Genomic DNA, 16,496 nt, shown 5'->3' with positions numbered 1-16,496 from the left:
AGGACTACAGGGGCCAGATGAAACAGCTCCCAAGTGAAACAGCTCCCAAAGGTCACAGCCGAATCAATTTGAGCAAAACAAAAAACACTATTAAATTATAACCCAAAGTGTGAAACTAATATCCATAAGTCCATCCAGACATAAATAAATGACAAAATATGTAGTATGGGAAGGAAGGGATGAGTAAATTTACAGTGGAGAAATTGACAAACACTATCTCAGACAGATGACCAAGGACATTGACATCAACAGTGAGAAGTCATGTTGTACATACCTTGATATGATGTGATAAAAGTGACATCTGTGGCCTTCCTTCCCAAATCTATAAGCTTAGTCTAACCAAGAGGAAAAACATCAGACAAATCATAATTGAGGTTCAGTCTATAAAAAGCTTAACCAGCAACCCTCAAATCTGGCAAGGTCATCAAAAACAAGTCCAAGAGGGATAGGGTTGTGGCTCAGTGGTAGAGTGCTGGCCTAGAACGCATGAGGCACTGGGTTCCAACCTCAGCACCACATAAAAATAAAATAAAAAGGTATTGTGTCCACCTACAACTAAAAATATATTTTAAAAAATCCAAAAAACTGTCACATCCAAGTAGAATCTAGGGAGTTGTGACTACTAAATGTAATGTGGCTTTCTGGATTAGATCAGAAAAGAGAATCAGAAAAAAAAAAAAAAGATTAAGAAAAAACAGTCTGAAGAACAACAGAAATGGAAAATGTAAGACTACCTTGTCTCCTTAAATTATTTAAATTATGTGTGTTGAAAGTAAAATTAGCCGGATACAGTGGCACACACCTGTAACCCCAGCGGCTTGGGAGGCTGAGGCAGGAGGACTGCAAGTTCAAAGCCAGCCTCAGCAATGTAGGGAGGCCCTAAGCAATTCAGTGAGACCCTGTCTCTAAATAAAATACAAAATAGGGCTGGGGATGTGGCTCAGTGATTGAGTTCAATTCCTCATACCCCCCCCCCAAAGGTATAATTAAAATATTTCCCCATGGGTTTTCAATGCACGTAGGTGTAATATTTATAACGACATAAAGGGAAAAGTGTAATGGGACTCTATGATGTCAAGAATTCTACATTCTATCTGAAGTGGTAAAATATTTATTGTAAGATATTGTGAAAAGTTATGGAGCCAGACACAGTGGCGCGTGCCTGTAATCTCAGCGACACGGGAGGCTGAGGCAGGAGGATTGCAAGTTCAAGGCCAGCCTCAGCAACTTAGCGGGACCCTAAGCAACTTAACAAGATTATGTCTCAAATTTTTAAAAAAATAATAAATAAAAAAGACTGGGGATGTGGCTCAGTGGTTAAGCCATCCCTGCTACCGAAGGAAAGGAACGCACGAAGGAACGAAGGACCAAACTGGAGGCGCACTGCGCGCTTGAGTTCTCCTCTTGCGGCGTTCGGCTCAGTCCGTCAGTCTGTCCTCGGAACAGGCTGGGTGACCGCGACTTGGGAGAGCCTGCTGCTCAGTGATTCGATTTCCCCTCCCTCCCTCCGGCATCCACCGCGGAGTCAGCGGCGGTCTTTCGGTTCTCGCGTCCTCCAGGGCCGATCTATCCGCCCTGGTGGCGGCGGGTACTCGGGAACCTTCCCGGCCCTGGGCGAAGAGCTGCCGCCTCTCGTCTAGTGGACGATCCGACTTCCTGGCGAGAGTGAAGATCGGGTTTGTCTTTGGCACCACACTGGTCAGCCGCTGTCCCTGGCAGTCTTCGGTGTCCCTGGCCCTTCCCTCCGTCACCATCAGCCTCAGGGTGTGCAAGTCTGCCATCCGAGCTGCACGGAAGTCAGCAGAGGCCCAGAGCCACGCGAACGCGGCCTGGCGCCTGTCCACTGGCCTGAGCCGCCGGGTCCTCTTCCTGACGGAGAGCTGGTTGACCCCTTGAAGCTGGCTCTCTCCGTGTAGCTCTTGACCTACATTGGTGCGGGGGTTTTTCGTTTATTTTGTTCCAATCAGTGATCCGTGACAGTAGGATGCGTTTTGACACATCATTTACACACGGAGGCTAACTGCTCACTCTTCTGGTCGCACATGGTGTAGAATCAGGCGTCTACATGCGAGTCATGTATACACCGAGGACAGCGTCCGACCCTCTCTACTGCCCTCCCACCGCAGGCCCCTCCTCTCCCTTCCCGCCCCGCCCACCGCAGGCCCCTCCTCTCCCTTCCCGCCCCGCCCACCGCAGGCCCCTCCTCTCCCTTCCCGCCCCGCCCACCGCAGGCCCCTCCTCTCCCTTCCCGTCCATCTGTCTGATCCTTTATTCTTCCTGAGCCGCCCCCACCTTATTGTCAGTCAGCATCGCAAATCAGAGACAAACTTCGGCCCTCGGTTCTTTGGGATTGACTTATTTCGCTTAGCATGATCGTCTCCAGCTCCACTCATTTACTGGCAGATGCCATAAGTTCATTCTTCTTTAAGGCTGAATAATATTATAAGAAACTGTGGTGCCGTTTTTAATGGACTCACCCTCTGATTCTTGCCGAGCTGCTCGTTTTCGGCGTCCCAGTTGTCTACGACAAGTATAAGGCCCAGACTGTGGAATCATTTCTGAATGTGCTTTTCCCCTCTCTTCCCTGAGTACCTCGCCTCAAGTTGAATAAAGAGCGTCGTACTTTTATTATTATGAAATAAATGTCTGTACATGTTGTAAAAAAATAAAAGAAAGAAACTGGGTATGGTGGTAGGCACCTATAGTCCCAGCTACTCAGTAGACTGAGGCAGAGGATTGCTTCAGCGGAAGAGTTCAGGGCCAGTCAGGGCAACATAGTGAGACCAAGTCTCTTAAAAAATAATAAAAGAGAATCAGGCTGGGGTGGTGGTAGAGCGCTTGCCTAGCATGCGTGAGGCACTGGGTTCGATTCTCAGCACCACATATAAATAAATGAATAAAATAAAGGTCTATCAACATAGAAGATATTTAATAAATAAATAAAATTAAAATAAAAGAGACTTAATCAAAATATAATTACATATGACGCCTGTAATCCCAGTGGCTTGGAAGGCTGAGGCAGGAGGATCACAAGTTCCAGGCCAGCCTCAGCAACTTAGCGAGGCCCTGTTTCAAAATAAAAAATAGGACTCAGGATGTAGTTCAGTGGTTAAGCACCCCTGGGTTCAGTCCTGACCTAGCACGTATGCGTGCACACATGCACACTATATATGTGTGTGTGTGTGTGTGTGTGTGTGTGTACATATATATGCCTAAGTTGGGTCCTGACTCATGCCAATATATTATATAACTTTATGTATATGGTCACATTACATAAATACATAAATTACATAAATATACAACTTTTCCAAAATTAAATCCACAAGGAATATTGGATAGTCGTAATCAAACACAAGAGGCAAGGATCTGGGTAATCATGTATTTGCTATCTTGGAACATTTTGCCACAACTAAGGAGTACAGCAAGATCAGCTGGTTACTTCTAGTGTCGATGAATAAAATGAGGATAGACAAGTATGAGCCAGGGATTTGAACTCCCAGCTCACACACCGTATGAACGACCTGCCTTGAGAAAGACTCTTATCTTTTGTAGCTACAGGGCAGAGGCTCCTGAAAGCCAAACCCAAAACTGCATCCCACAGTGGCTGAATTACCTTGCGAATTGAATTTCCCGCTTCCGAGGGTGTCCACTGCAGAAGTGAGGGCACTGACTAGAAGGAATGGAGTTCTCAAAGTTTGAATGAGAATGACTAGAAGACCCTGAGAGAGCTGGGGTCACTGGGCACCTACATTCTGATGGATCATCTTTGCCAGTAAAAGCAGCCCCCTACCCATTCGAGGAAATTAACCCTGTGTTGTCAGAGGCAGCTGTCACAGCCTCCCATGAGGCAGTTACCTTTCTAAGACACTCAGTTCTCCTCAGGACTCCCTCACATCCCTCTTTGCTTCTAGAATCCTAAAGGTGATATATAAGCGTGATTCATGAAGACATGCATTACACACAAAGAGAAGCACATGACATCTCATACAGGAGTCTGGGGGCGTATGTATAGGAAAGGCTGTGACGTGGCGGGATAATGGTGAAAGAACATGAAGTTAGGTCAGGCAGAATGTACTGACGAGAACCCAGTACATAGAGTCTGCCTTTAATGGGGGCACCAGGGGATTAGAAAGGACCCTATCCATTTGATTTCACTGAATTGTGGACCAAAAGGAGGCCTAGAGTGAGCTGGAAATGCCTGCTCTGCCTCGGTTTTCTGTAGAGGAAAGGATTCCAAGGCTTAAGGAGATTGGAAAGTTAGAGGGGATTTGTCACGGCAGCCTCCTGAGGGGGTCCAGAAGACAACTTTCTGGGGCAAACACATTTGCACAGGAAGCCCCAGCATGGCTGAAGGGTTTTTGAATGTTCTTCTCTATAGGACAGAACTTGCCAGAGGACAAACTTTTGGCACTGATTCGGGAAACACAATGGCAAAGGAAGTAAAGATGGTCCCCGACTTACGGTGGTTTGACTTATGAGTTTTCCAATTTTACCATGGTGCCAAGATGATGCACATTCAGTAGGAACTGCACTTTGAACTCTGGTCTTTGTTTGGTCCAGTGCTATGCAGTGTGTGACATTCTGTTGCAATGCTGGACAGTGGCGGTAGCTACCTGATCACAAGGGGAAGTAACCATTACAGCACCGGGTCTGCGTTGCTAAGCTACAATGTTCAGTAGGTGTATTAAATACATATTCAACTTATGATATTTTCAACTTGTTTGGGTTTGTTGGGACAAAACCCCATCAGAAGTTACAACTATCTGTAGTAGGAGCCAGTCGACTTCATCAGTCAGCAAAAGCAGGTGGGCGCAACTACCCTAATGGACCCAGAGGTAAAGCAGCTGCAGAAGAGTCTAACTTTCAGAGACCTAGAACATTGAATAGTGTCCCTGGTAGGGAACAAATAGCAAACCTACCAAATTCTTACTTGATCTGTACAAGCACAAAAGCTCCTGGTCAAGAAAACAAACATCTAACTTGAATCATAAAGTCAGAGTCTCAGTCCCTCAATGAATCGAGTCAATTTGTACACGAGTCAGTTCACAAAGTTTTTCCTTTTCTCCACGGTGCAACCTTGGTACAAGGTCATCAATCCATGTGAGGAAGACTAGAAGAAAGATTAATGAGTATAAATATTTGGCAGCACACAGGGCACTTCCTTTTTTTTTTTTTTTTTTTTTTTTTTGGTACTGGGGATTGAACCCAGGGGTACTTAACCACTGAGTTACATCTCCAGCCCTTTCTATTTTTTATTTTGAGACAGGGTCTCACTAAGTTGCTTAGTACCTAAGTTGCTGAGGCTGGCTTTGAACTTGTGATCCTCCTGCCTCAGCATCTACTCCGGAGTTGCTGGGATTACAGGTGTGTACCACTGCACCCAACTCTGGGGATTTCCTTAAAGGGACTCAGTCCCCTGACTTTATTGAAAATATTCGGTACATTGGGAAAAAGGAAACAAACATCAGAACTTTTAGGGATTAATGGTTACTGGCCCTGAACTGATACTAATTCTACCTAAAATGTCACTATTAGAATAGAGGCTTATAGAATTCAGGGGATCAACAAGTTTTAGCTCAGATCCATCTCATAGTGGATCCCCCAGCCCACCCTATTTTGATAAGTTCTTGAATGCGTAATTCAATAAATTCAGGAAAGAACTTACTTTGTTTGAGTTCCTGACCCATTGAGTGAGGACTGTTAGGCTGGGCAAGGTCAAGTGGGAGCCCTTAGAATGGCTTCTACTTAGAACGATAGTAAACCAAAGCAATACTGCATACCTGGAGTGGCTGCAGAGGTTAGTGCCACCACTGAGGACTAGAATCATGCAGGGGTGGTGATTCCCACCACACTCCCATTCAACTCACCTATCTGGCCTGTGCAGAAGACAGACGGATTCTGCAGAACTACAGATTACTGTAAGCTCGACCAGGTAGGTGGTGATTCCAAATGCAGGTGCTGTGTCAGTCAGTTTCATTGCATGAGTAAATAACGCATCCCCTAGTATCTGACAGGCAGCTGTTGATCTGGTAAATGATTTTTTTTCTCTACATCTGTCCATAAGAGCCACCAGACGCAGTCTGCTTTCAGCTGGCAAGGTCAGCAAAACGCCTTCACTGTTCTATCTCAGTCTCTAGCCCTATGTCACAACTTAGGCATCTTGATCACATTTTCCTTCTGTGAGATTTCATACTATTTCACTACTTTAATGACATTATTGATGACTGAACCTAGTGAACAAGAAGCAACTACTCTACATTTATTGGTAAGATATTCGCATGTCAGAAGGCAGGAAATAAATCTGACAGAAATTCAGGGACCTACCTCAGTGGAATTTCCAGGGGTCCAATGCTATGGTGCATGTCAAAATAATCCTTTTAAAGTGAAGGATAAGCCGGGCATGGTGGCGCACACCTGTAATCCTAGTGGCTTGGGAGGCTGAAGCAGGAGAATCACAAGTTCAAAGTCAGCCTCAGCAATTTAGTGAGGCCCTATGCAACTTGGCAAGACCATGCCTCAAAGTAAAAAATATAAAGGGCTGGGGATGGGATGTGGATCAGTGGTTAAAAACTCCTGGGTTCAATCCCTGGTACTAAAAAATAAAAATAAAATTGAATAAAGTGAAGAATAAGTTGTTGCAGCTGACGCTCCTACAACAAAAAAAGAGGTGCAATGACTATTTGGCCTCCTTGGAATTGAGGTAATATGGTCATTCTATTTGGGTGTGCTACCCTGGTCCACTTACCAAGTGATCCCAAAAGGTTGCTATTTTAGCAGGCCAAGTAAAGGCTGTGCACTAGGTTCGGGTTGCCTTGCTGGCTGCTCCACTGCCTGGGCCACATGATCCAGCTGATCCAAGGTATTTGAGGTGTTAGTGGCAATGGAGGTACATACTTGTCACATGAAGAAGTTACATGCAGAAGTGGCCCAAATATCCAGGTCCTCACTCCTGCGATGCTGCCTTCTCTTGCACAGCCTGCATCTGTGGCCTCATGGAAAGTTCCCTACTATTGGTTGATGGAAGACTTGGGCCTGGGTTCCAGATGGCTGGGCATGAGAAGCAAGCAATGCTGCAAGTGGACAACTGCAGTACTGCAGTGCACTCCTGGGGCATCCCTGCAGGACAACGGCAAGGGAATCTCCCCGCCGGCAGGACCGAGCAGTGCTCCTGGTTGCTCCTTCTGCTTAGAAGGGGAAACGGCTAAATGTGAAATTATGTACCAGTTGCTGGGCTGTAACCTTGGTTTGGTTAGATGGTCAGGGACTTGGCACTTACACAATTAGAAAACGGGTGACAAGGATGTCTGGGGAAGAGGCATGTGGACAGACCTCTCTATAAATGAGCAAAAAACATGAAGATATGTGTATTCCATGTGAATACTCTCCAAAAGGCGGCCTCAGTGGAGGAATATTTGAATAATCAACTGAATAGGATGAGCTGCTATTAGATACCCATCGGCCTCTTTCTGCAGTCACCCCTCTCATCACCAAAGGTGTCATGAACAGAGTGGCCATGGTGGCAGGGGTGGAGGTCATGCATGAGCTCAGTGCAGCATGGATTTCCGTTCCCCAAGGTCAACCTGGCTGCCACCACTCCGAGTGCCAACCGCAGAGATGAATATGAAGTCCCTGACACAGCCCTGCCCACAGGGTGGGCAGTCAGCTACCTAGTGGCAGGTGTGCATTCGGCTGCTTTCTCAGGTGATCATGGAACAGTGCACCAGGGTTCCCAAGTAGACAATCTGTTATGAATGTGCCTCTTCTGCAGGTCATGCTTCTGTTAAAACTACCATCTGTGGACTTATGCACCATCGTGAGGGTCCACACGGTGTTGCTTCTGACCTCAGAACTCACTTCACAACAAATGACGTACAGCAATGGGCCCAGGCTCATGGAATTCACTGGTCTTTTTGGTCTTCTACTTCTTAGACCTTCCACGAGGTAATGCATATTTTGTTCCAATTGATGATATCCCACAGGTTCCTGAGGCTCTGTTTATTTTTCTTTATTTTTTCCTCTGCTTCTCAGAATGGGTAATTTCAACTTCCTGATCTCCAAGTTTACCTATAGTTTCTTTGACCCTCAAATCTTCCATTGAATCTCACTCATAAATTTTTCATTTCAGCTATTGTGCTCAGCATGCTATTTTAAATTTTTATTTGTACTTTTTACATATACATGGCAGTAGAGTTTATTTTGACATATCATACATACATGGCGTATAACTTCCCATTCTTGTTGTTGTACATGACGTGGAGTTACACTGGACGTGTATTCATATATGGACATAGGAAAGTTATGTCCAATTCATTTCACTGTCTTTCCTATTCCCATTCCCCCTCCCTTCCCTTCATTTCCCTTTGCCTAATCCAATGAACTTCTATTCTTCCCTCCCCCTCCTCTTACTGTGTGTTAGTATCAACATATCAGAGAGAACATTCAGCCTTTGGTTTTTGGGAATGGGCTTATTTCACTTAGCATGATAATGTCCAGTTCCATTTACTGGCAAATGTCATGATTTCATTCTTCTTTATGGCTGAGTAATACTCCGTCATGTGTATGTACCACATTTTCTTTATCCATTCATCTGCTGAAGGGCATCTGTTGGTTCCATAGCTTAGCTACTGTGAATCAGGCTGCTACAAACATCGATGTGGCTATGTTACCATAGTATGCTGATTTTAAATCCTTTTGTATACTTAAGAGTAGATAACTGGGTCAATGGTGGTTCCATTCCAAGTTTTCTAAGGAATCTCCATAGTGTTTTCCAAAGTGGTTGTACCAATTTGCAGTCCCACCAACAATGTATGAGGGTACCTTTTTCCCCACTTCCTTGCCAACATTTACCGTTACTTGTATTCTTGATAAATGCCATTTTGACTAAGTGAGATGAAATCTCAGTGTCGTTTTAATTTACGTTTCTCTAATTGCTAGGGATGTTGAACATTTTTTCATATATTTGTTGACCCATTATATTTCTTCCTCTGTGAAGCGTCTGTTCAGTTCCTTTTCCCATTTATTGATTGGGTTATTTTTTCTTTTGGTGTTAAGTGGCAAAGATTTTCTCCCATTCTGTAGACTCTCTCCTCATGTTCTTGACTGTTTCCTTTGCTGTGAAGAAACTTTTTAGTTTGATGCCATCCCATTTACTGATTCTTGATTTTATTTCTTTTGCCTTAGGAGTCTTATTGAGGAATTTGGTTCCTAAGCCAGCATGATAGAGTTGGACCTACTTTTTCTTCTAGTAGGTGCAGGGTCTCTGATCTAATGCCTAGGTCCTTGATCCACCTTGAGTTGAGTTTTGTGCAGGGTGAGAGATAGGGGTTTAATTTCATTTTGCTACATATGGATTTCCAGTTTTTCCAGCACCATTTGTTGAAGAGGCTACCTTTTCTCCAGTGCATGTTTATGGTGCCTTTGTCTAGTACGAGATAACCGTATTTATGTAGGTTTGTCTGTATCTTCCACAGTATACTATTTTTTAAGATAAATTTTGTATCTACTGATATTCTGTTTGTTCAAACATAGTTTCACTATTTTATTTCTTTGTCCTGGTGTTTTAGTTTCCTGTTGCTATAGCAGAATACCTCAGAGGGGTAAATTAGAAAGAAAAGAGATTTACTTGGGCTCAGTGTTCAGAAGGCTGGGAAGTTGAAGAGGATGGCACCAGCATCATCGTGGCTCCGGGTCAGGGTCTTGTGCTTCTCCAACTCATGGTAAAAAGCAGAAGGGCAAATGGACACGTGCAGAAGAGAGAACATGAGGACAGACTCGCTTTATAACGATTTGCTCTTCTGAGAATGAACTCATTCCTGCAAAAAAGGAATTAATCCCTCTTAATGAGCCAATTACCTTTTAAAGGCCCCACCTTGCAAGACTGCCACAATGGCAAATTTCATGAGTTTCAGAGGACACAAACCCTATTCACACAATAGCACCTGGCTTCCTTATTTCATTGAGCACATTTTTTCTTTTCTCTTTTCTTTCTCTTTCTTTCCTTTTTTTTCTTTTTTATTCTTTGTACTGGAGATTTAATCCAGGGACGCTTTGCCATTGAGCCACATCTCCATCCATTTTTTGTATTTTATTTAGAGACAGGGGGCTCACTGAGTTGCTTAGGGCCTTGCTAGGTTGCTGAGGCTGGCTTTGAACTTGTGATCCTCCTGCCTCAGCCACCCGAACCACTGGGATTACAGGCGTGCACCACTTTTTAAGTCAGGCATGCCTGACTTTTTAATTTATTTTTAATTTTTTTTTTAGTTGTAGGTGGACACAATGCCTTCATTTTAATGTGATGCTGAGGATCGAATCCAGGGCCTCACAAAATGGCTGAGGCTGCCCTTGAACTTGTGATCCTTCTGCCTCACAGGGATTACAGTAGGTGTGTGCCACCACACTGGGCACAAACACTTATTTCTTAGGTAGTTTATTGTTGAATCTTGCTTCTTTTGTTTTAAATCCAATCTGATATCTTCCTTTTAATTTGAGGTTTTAGATCATTTGCATTCAATGTTACTTATGCGGTTAGATTTAAATTTTTTATTTTCTAATTGCCTAGTTTCTCTCTTTTTTCTTTCAGTTTAAGTATTTTTAATGATTCCACTTTATCTCCTTTGCTATTTTTTTTTTTTTTTGTACTGAGAATTGAACTCAGGAGCACTCAACCACTGAGTCACATTCCCAGCTATTTTGTATTTTATTTAGAGACAGGGTCTCCCTGAGTTGCTTAGCACCTTGATTTTACTGAGGCTGGCTTTGACCCTTTGCTACTTTATTAGTTATAATTCTTTGTCTTATTTTGGTGGTTGTTATAGGATATATACTGTACATCTTTTTTTTTTTTTTTTCTTTTTAATGGTACCAGGGATGGAGCCAGGGACGCTTAACCACTGAGCACATCCCCAGTCCTTTTTAATATTTGTATTTAGAGACTCACTGAGTTGCTTAGGGCCTGGCTAAGTTGCTGAGGCTGGCTTTGACTCATGATCCTCCTGCCTCAGCCTCCTGAGCTGCTGGGATTCCAGATGTGCACTACAGTGCCATCACTGACTACAGTGTACATCTTTTTTAAAAATAAAATGTTTTTTTAGATGTTGGTAGACCTTTGTTTTATTCATTTATTTATAGGTGGTGCTGAGAACCAAACCCAGCACCTCACACATGCTAGGCAAGTGCTCTACCACTGAGCTACAACCCCAGCCCTACAGTGTACATCTTAAACTTAACACCATCTACGTTCATGTAGTATTATACCACTTCATATATAGAATAAATTCACAACAGTCTACACCTATTTCTCCCTTCCTGACTCGTGTGCTTTTGTTTTTGTTTGCTCCAGTATGTCTCTCTTTTTTCAAATATTTTTTTTTAGTTGTAGATGGACACAACACCTTTATTTTATTTATTTTTATGTGGTGCCAAGGATCAAACCCAGTGCCTCACACGTGCCAGGCAAGTGCTCTGCCACTGAGTCACAATCCAGTCCCCCAGTATGTCTCTTGTAAGCACCACCATATATTGTTTTGTTTAAATGATCTCTTAAAGAGATTAAAATAATAAGAAAAATTATTTATATTTGTTCTTGCATGACTATTCCTCATCTCGTCTTTTCTTTGAATAGATTCAGGTTTCCCTATTGTACCACTTTCTTGCCTGAAGGATTTTCTTTAACGTTTTTTGTACTGCAAATCTGTTGATAATGCATTATTTCAACTTTTCTAAATTTTTAAAAAAGTATTCTATTTCACCTTCCATTTTGAAATATATTTTCACTTGGTTAAGAATTCTATGTTGTGATTTAATATTTTTTCTCTCAGGAGTTTAAAAATATTTTCATAGTCTTATGTATGGCACTGTTACTATACAGCAACTGCTATCCTTGTTACCTTCCTATCCCTATACATTATGAATTAAAAAATATTTTCTCACAAGTTTTAAGCAATTTGAATATGACATGCCTTGATGTGGTATCCATCTTCCTTGTGCTTGTGGTTTATTGAGATTTTTGACCTGTAGGTTTATAGTTTGCTTCAAACAAGAAAATATTCCAGCCATTATGTTTTCAAAAAAATATTGTCCCTCATCTCCATGGATTACAATTACATCTGTATCCGATCTTACCCACTCCGGTTTCCCCACAGTTCCCTGATGCTCTGTTCATTTTTTTAAAAATGTTTTTCATGGACAGTTTTTCTTGTGAAGTCTTCAAGTTCACTAATATTTTCTTCTATCCACTAGTTTTGCTTTTCAAAATCTCATTGTAATTTTCCTCTTTCAAGTTCAATTTAGTGTTTTAAAAAATATTTATTCCAGGGTTGGGGTTGTGGCTCAGTGGTAGCGTGCTCGCAAGCACACAAGGCCCTGGGTTCAATCCTCAGCACCACACACAATTAAAAAATAAAGGTATTGTGTCCACCTACAACTAAATATATATTAAAAATTATATATGTATATATTTATATTCTAGAAGGCATGATGGTGTACACCTGTAATGCCTGCAATTTGGGAGGCTGAGGCAGGAGGATTGTAAATTCGTGATGAGCCTCAGCAACTGAGTCCTTAGGCAACTTAGGGAAACCCTGACCCAAAATGAAATATTAAAAAAAGGCTGGGGATGTGGTTCAGTGGTAAAGTGCCTCTGGTTTCAATCCCTAGTACTAATATAAACAAAATATATGCACATGTGTACATGTATATATATTACTATGTATACATATGTGTATATATGTTAAAAAAGATAAAATCTGAACTGGGGTTGTGGCTCAGTGGTGGAGTGCTTGCCTAGCATGTGTGAGGCACTGGGTTCTGTTCTCAGCACTGCATATAAATAAATGAATAAAATTAAGGACCATCAACATCTAAAAATATGTATAAAAATAATTTTTTAAAAATATAAAATCTTGGGGCTGGGGAGATAACTCAATTGGTAAAGTGCTTGCCTTCCAAGCACAAGGCCCTGGGTTCGATCCCCAGCACCCAAAAAAAAAAAAAAAAATATATATATATATATATATACACATATATATATATATAAAATCTTCTTGATTAATCCATTAACTTACTACAGGATTTTTTTGTGTAGCTTTCAAATTGAGAGCTGACTTAACAATAAAAAAGTACCTGAACACAGAAGAGAATATCCAGGAGAACTCATAAAAATAATAGTGATGGGGATATGTCCTACAGATATTAAACATTATTCTCAAGTCACAGCACAAAACGGTTTAGTAACTGCATATGTCTGAGACACCACAGAAAGGGGTCATTGTCCAAACACAAATCAAAATACAATTCATCAAAACGAGTGGGATATTTCAAATCAGTGAAGAAAAGGTAATTATCCCCACCCCCATCACTGGGAAATTGACAATGTATTAGGAAAAAACACGTGAATCCCAGCTTCAATCCTGAATGTCAAATGCATTTTGCACGGATCAGTGGTATACAAAACTGTAAAGATACTGTAAGAAAAACAGTGATGAATGAGGCATGTTTATAATACTGAGACTGAAAATGTAGGAATCCAGAATCCTAAACATAATAATAGCACAATGAGAAATAAAGATTAGCAATGCATACAGAAAAAAAAATCTAAATTTCTAAACAGCAGGGAAAAACCAAACATCTAACTTTTAAAATAAACAAATATTTTGCTGAAAATATATAATAAAAATTCCTTGTCACTCATAAATAAAAGCAAATAAAATGAAATTGTTTTCATCTTACAAGACTCAAAAACTAGAATTAATACCGGGTTGGTAAGAGTGGGAATGCCAAAAAATGGTGTTCCCATACAAGGTTAATAATGGTAGTGCATATGATACCCTATTAGAAAACTCAATTATTTCATGTATCTTGGTATTTAAAGTGCATATATAATTTGAATTGTCAATTCTCCTCTAAAATGTTTAAAATTTTAAAAAGTGAGTAAATGAACAAAAATTCCGTGAGTAGAAGATTAAGTACGATTCATGTGTGCAACAGAATACCATGGCACTTTTTAAAGAAATGAAGTAAGGCCGGTGCAGAGGTGTGAGCTAGTAGTCCTAGCACACACCTGAGGAAAGAGGATCACCTGTGTCCACGAGTTCAAGATCAGCCTGGGCAACCGAGTGAGACCCCATTCCCCCACCCCAAAAAAGTCATGAGGTATATTCATACATGGTGTTTAGATATATAGATGGATGGACAGACAGGGATATAGATAGAGACAGAAACAGAGACACCAATACTTTCTCACAGGGAACCCAAGAAACATTTTAACAGTGACTGTTTTTTGGAATGTGACTTATGGAAGGTCTCAAGTGCCACAGAGCTTTACATTTCACCTTGGGCCCTTTCACTTCAGTTTTATAGTGAGCAGGTGTATTTTTTTACATTCTTAAGGAAAATACTCATTTTCAAAAGCAGTAATACTATTGTATACTATCAGTGAAACTGACCTTATAGACAAGGTTTTCTTGCTTTGACCTCAGGGAAAACATCTTGCTTGAAGATGCACATTTTAAAATTTCTTAAATAGTAATACCATTTGAAAATCTAAAATTTGTGTATAAAATTATAGAAAACTTAAATTATGTCACCATTTGGCAATTATTCTTCTATAGCCCCATATAAGAAAAAAAATAAAGCTTTATTGCAATGAAATCTATAATGCCAGGTACTTATGAACATGGCCACAAATTAGAAAGTATCGGAAGATTAGGATAGTTTAGATGCAATATGGTTGGTTTCTCCTTTTTAATGTCTCTTTATAACTTTTATATTTTTTAAAGGAGATACTATTCTGTGGTTGGAATGGAGGAGTAAGGGAAAAGTGTTGGGTAAGTGAAAATTTAAAAAAAAATTTTTTTGAGCTTAAAGGTAAATCGGGTCTTCATTTTATATTGGTTCCCACTTAAAAGCTGTATACATATATACAAAGGCAAATGGGCTTTAGGAATACAGCATTTGTGTGTGTGTGAATTCTGAGGATTGAATTCAGGGCTTTATGCATAATAAACATGCACTCTGCCACTGAGCTAAAGCCCCAGTCCCCCAGCGATGTTTTTTTTTTTTTTTTTTTTTTTTAAGTTTTGTTTTGTTTGATACTTGGAATTAAATCCAGGGGCACTTTACCACTGAGCCACATTCCCAGCCCTTGTTATTTTCTTATTTTTGAGTCAGGGTCTCACTAAGTTGCTTAGGGCCTTGCTGAATTGCTGAGACTGGCCTCAAACTTGTGATCCTCCTGTCTCAGCCTCTGGAGCCACAGAGATTACAGGTGTGTGCTACTGCACCCAGCTCCCAGCAATGTTTTAAATAAAAGAAATAAATTACAGATATGTGGGCTATCTCCTAGGAGTGGTTTAAAGTGAAGAAATCTGTGTGATGGATTACATCAGAGAATTAAAGGAGGAGCTGGGTATGGCGGCACATACCTGTAATCCCAATTACTTGGAAGGCTGAGGCAGAAGGAGCACAAGTTGGACACCAGCCTCAGCAATTTAGTGAGACTCCATGACAACATAAAAACATCGAATAAAGGGCTGGGAATATAATTCAATGGTACAGCATCCTGGGGTTCAATTCCTAGTAAGTACCACCCAAATAAATAAGTGAATTAAATAAAAATAATAAAGAAAAAGGAAAATTAAAGGAGAAAAATGTGTTCACACTAGCAGATGATGACATAGTTTCTGATAAAATATAGTAGGATTAAGTGAAATAAGGACTGATCGAAACCATGAATTACAGAGTATTTACTCTAACTCAAGAAGCATGATGCTTAATGTTTAAATGATGTGTGATTTCCACTGATTGAGTAAAGGAGGGAAATGTCTGCTATACCCACTAATACTCAACTTTATTCTGAAGATTTCAGCTGAAGCAATAAGATATGTAAATAAATTAAATGTTATTTCTAGTTGCAGATTCATTATTACATGGCAAAAAATAAAACACTAAAAAAAAAAGGAGTATTTGGTAAGGTTTAAAATGAAGACTATAAATTAAATTTACATTAGTAAAATAATAAACACTATTACACATTTATAACAATTATCTTAAGGGAACTAAGTCCCACATTTATAAATGTTTAACATTTGTAATGATCAATACTGGAATATTTCAACAATCCTGAAAATCAATGAGATAAGCAATCTAAAAGAAATAAACCAAGTGCACAAATAAAAAGACACAGTAAAGGAAACTTGATTGGCCAATAAACACATATTAAAAGATGTTTGAACTTACCTGTAATCAGGAAAATAAATGCTGAAACCCACAGAAGATATAGGGAAATAGGAACTCAGATTCAGTGACTGAATGGATTCAATTTGGTACAATGGAGTAAAAATCTGGCAATAGGTGAAGCTGGAAGTACAATCAGCCCATACTAATCAACCTCACCTTTAGATAACACCTTGGAGAGACTGTAGACCCTAAGAGAACCCGAAAATAGACAAAACAATATTCAATATAGGATTTTTATTACAATGAAAAATTATGTATATCCT

This window comes from Sciurus carolinensis, chromosome 16, assembly GCF_902686445.1.
Source record: "Sciurus carolinensis chromosome 16, mSciCar1.2, whole genome shotgun sequence".
NCBI classification, from domain to species: domain Eukaryota; kingdom Metazoa; phylum Chordata; class Mammalia; order Rodentia; family Sciuridae; genus Sciurus; species Sciurus carolinensis.
The sequence above is the reverse complement of the archived record's forward strand: the minus strand, read 5'-3'. Positions refer to the sequence as shown.